The sequence below is a fragment of the Cnephaeus nilssonii genome (genome assembly GCF_951640355.1).
Source record: "Cnephaeus nilssonii genome assembly, chromosome: 6".
NCBI lineage: Eukaryota > Metazoa > Chordata > Mammalia > Chiroptera > Vespertilionidae > Cnephaeus > Cnephaeus nilssonii.
In genome coordinates this window covers 69,843,250-69,846,844 of record NC_137077.1, presented here as the reverse complement: position 1 = coordinate 69,846,844, position 3,595 = coordinate 69,843,250, and the positions used below count along the sequence as shown (strand labels likewise).

The 3,595-nt window shown below is 48.5% G+C and overlaps 1 pseudogene across 1 annotated transcript; it reads left to right on the top strand.

Annotated features, from left to right (window-relative positions):
- The first annotated feature begins 427 nt into the window (after positions 1–427).
- LOC307101084 (keratin, type II cytoskeletal 7-like) lies at positions 428–3,252 on the top strand (annotated as a pseudogene). The gene is made up of 2 exons: positions 428–489; positions 1,954–3,252. The product of its transcript is annotated as a keratin, type II cytoskeletal 7-like (transcript).
- Positions 3,253–3,595: the final 343 nt, after the last annotated feature.

The window sequence follows — 3,595 nt, the reverse complement described above, 5'->3', positions numbered from 1 at the left end:
AAAGATCTCACATCTGAAGGTCGAGCCATTTCATCTCATTATCTTTCAGGCTTTGTTTAATCTCAGGAGGCATTTGGTGCCAATTGAATGGATAGGTCACAGGCCTAAGGGATTTAGCATTAGAATTCTGAAGTACTTGGCTACTTTTAAAAGAAGCTTCTGGGGTTCTGACAATATTTGCTAGGTCGGTGCGATGACCCATATGTTGCAATGTTGAAAGTGAACATCAGAACACTGAAAGAATATCCCCCAGGGTTCTGGTTCTTAATGTCAGGTTGTCTTACTGGTTTAAGGTCAGAGTGACTAGAAGATGGACCAAGGTCAGATCACACTCAGAGAGCAGGAACATGGGCAAGGGAACTGGGCCACAGGAAGCCTAGCAACTGTACAAGACTGGATGACAGGTAGACGGCACTGTGGGTAAAACATGGGGCAGTCATCAGGAAAACTAAAACTGGTGATACAGTCCAGGACAGCCACCCAGGAAATGTAAATGAGTGAATTATCCAAGAGTTACGTGGTGTCGGTGAGCAGCTAGAGAGCACGTGGCCTATCGGAGGAGGGGCAGCCTGTTGTTGCCATGGGAGATCCCAACAGAGGCTAAACATCAGGATTTTTTTAAAATATAAAATTTTTAAATAATTTAATGTTGACATGGTGTGCTACCATTTTGCATGCTTTGATATTATACCTACCTTTTAAAAATATCTTTATTAATTTCAGAGAGGAAAGGAGAGGGAGATAGAGAGATAGGAACATCAATGATGAGAGAGCGTCATTGATTGGTTGCCTCTTGCATGACCCCCATTGGGGATCGAGTCTGCAACCGGACATGTGCCCTTGACCAGAATTGAACCTGGAACCCCTCAGTCTGCAGGCTGACGCTCTATCCACTGAGCCAAACCAGCCAGGGCTTATACTTACCTTTAGAGAATGAAAATAGGCAATGTCAGAGAAACTGAATTCTATGTAATAACCTATACAATAACCATGAAACCATGAACACAACAAATTCAATCAACTTGACTTTGGCCTGAAATGTCAGCGAAGCACAGCTGTGTGGGATAGTTTATATTTAAGTAATTACATTGAGGCTGGTTTAGAGGAAGAATATGTTGATGGATAAAAGATGGTCTCCATGGCAGGTTTAAAAGGGGTCCAAAATGACACGCATTTCAGCCTGTCTCCAGCACCAGAGGCTGTGAACACCTTTCCAAGTGGCTCCTCAGTCTTCCTACAGCCATCTCCCCCAGCCTCCCTCCCCTTGCTATTTCCACCGGGAATTGCATTAGACACAAGCACCAGGAGCCCAGCGCTAAGCCGGGTCTATGTTTTAGACTAGTCTGGGGTCTGCAGATAAGTCATAAACACCTGACGAGAGTCAGGAGTGAGAAAACAGGGAGAGCAAGTGGGCCGTCTCTGACAGGAAAAGAGCCAGCACATGCAGAAATGACCACTATCCTACCCACTAAGTTAGCTCGCTGGGCACTGGTGTGGGTTTTGCCTAATAAAACTCAACCTGGGCTTCAAAGGGAGCAGTGGATCATTATGCCCTTTAAAAAGCTCAATTACTTTCCAGATTATAAATTTTTTATAGAAAAATCTGAAAACTGGGGATATAAGAATAACTTGTAATCATAAGGAGAAATAGAGATGAAGAGACATTTCATAAAAAAAAGAGAAACCAGCCAGTAAAATGTTGTCTTGTGGGAAATTACTTTGATGTAATGGTAGCTCCCAAGTGCCACACCAGACAAGTTATTACAGAGGTCATGGAACAGAAAGGCTCACAGATTGAATTACTTATGCTGGAATCACGTGGTTCATTGAATCAATGTAAAATACAAAGTGATGAAAAAAGCAGCCAGGTTTCCCCGAAGGCCAGCGAGTTCGGCTCCCTCTCGCCCAGTGCTAAGTCCAGCCCAGTGCAGCCCGCCTGTCCACCCACTTCAGCTCCCAGGTCTTCAGTCCCCACTCCACCACCTTCCCGGAGCGCGCACCTGAGGCTCCCACGGCAGCAGCCTCTTTGGTCTGGGCCACAGCCGAGCACTCTGCCTACAGGGGCCAGTGGGCTCTGGCACCCACCAGGTCACCATCAATCAGAGCCTGCTGGCCCCGTGCAGGTGGACATTGACCCCTTCATTCAGCAGGTGTGCCAGGAGTAGCATGAGCAGATCAAGACTCTCAACAACAAATTCGCCTCCTTCATCGACGAGGTGCATTATCTGGAGCAGCAGGACACGCTGTTGGAGACCAAGTGGGCTCTATTGCAGGAGCAGAAATCGGTCAAGAGCAGCCATCTCCTCGGCATCTTTGAAGCCTATATTGCTGGCCTGCAGGAGCAGCTTGAGGCCCTGTAGATGCATGGGAGATGGAGCTTCAGAGCACATAGGACGTATGGAAGACTTCAAGAATAACTATGAAGTAAGAAATTAACTGGCGTGCAGCTGCTGAGAATGAGTTGTGGTGCTGGAAATGATGTGGATGTTGCCTACAGGAACAAGATGGAGTTGGAGACCAAGGTGAATGGCCTGAATGAGGACATCGACCTCTTCAGGACCTTTTGAGATGGAGCTGTCAGAGCTGCAGTCCCAGATCTCCAGATACCTCCATAGTGCTGTCCATGGACGACAACCGCTCCCTGGACCTGGACAGCATCATCGCTGAGGTCAAGGCTTAGTACGAGGAGATGGCCAACAGCAGCATGGCCGAGGCTGAGATCTGGCACCAGACTAAGTTTGAGACCCTCTATGCCCAGGCAAGGAAGCATGGGAACGACCTCTGGAAGACCCGGAATGGGATTGTGGAGATGAACGGGGCCATCCAGAGGCTGCAGGCCGAGATCAACAATAAGAACCAGTGTGCCGAGTTGGAAGCCGCCATCGCTGAGGCTGAGGACCATGGGGAGCTGGCACTCAAGGATGCATGCTCCAATCAGTGAGCTAGGCAGGACATGGCCCAGAAGCTCCAGGAGTACTAGGAACTCATGAATGGCAAGCTGGCCCTGGACATCGAGGTTGCCACCTACTGCAAGTGGCTGGAAGGCAAGGAGTGCTGGTTGAACAGAGATGGAGTGGGAGCCCTGAATATCTCTGTGGTGAACACACCCGTGGTGGTGGCAACGGGCAGACCTATGGGGGAACTAGTGGTGGCAGCGGGCTTGCCTTCCAGCAATGCCCTGAGATTCTCGAGCAGAATCCACAAGGCCTATTCCATGAGGACCACATCTGCTGCTGGCAGGAATGTCCTTAACTGAGCCCAGGTGTGGGGAGACCCATATTCCTTCCCCCCAGAGTCACAAGAGATTCCCATCCTGGTTCCATCCCTGGACCCAAGACTACAAAGCAGTCTGAAAAATGATGTTAGAAGAGCTTGCAATAAACAGTCTCTTTCAGAGGCCTGGGTGAGCCCATGGCCAGCAAATAATAATAATATAATTTAAAAATGAATAAAATACAACATGAAAAACAAGAGACAGAGGGACACTTAGGGCAGGCCACATGCGGGCAGAAGGACCACACTGACTGAATCTTGTTCCTATGTGTTCCTATGTCCTGACTCCCTGCCACACTAACCTTCCATGTGGAGATGAGAA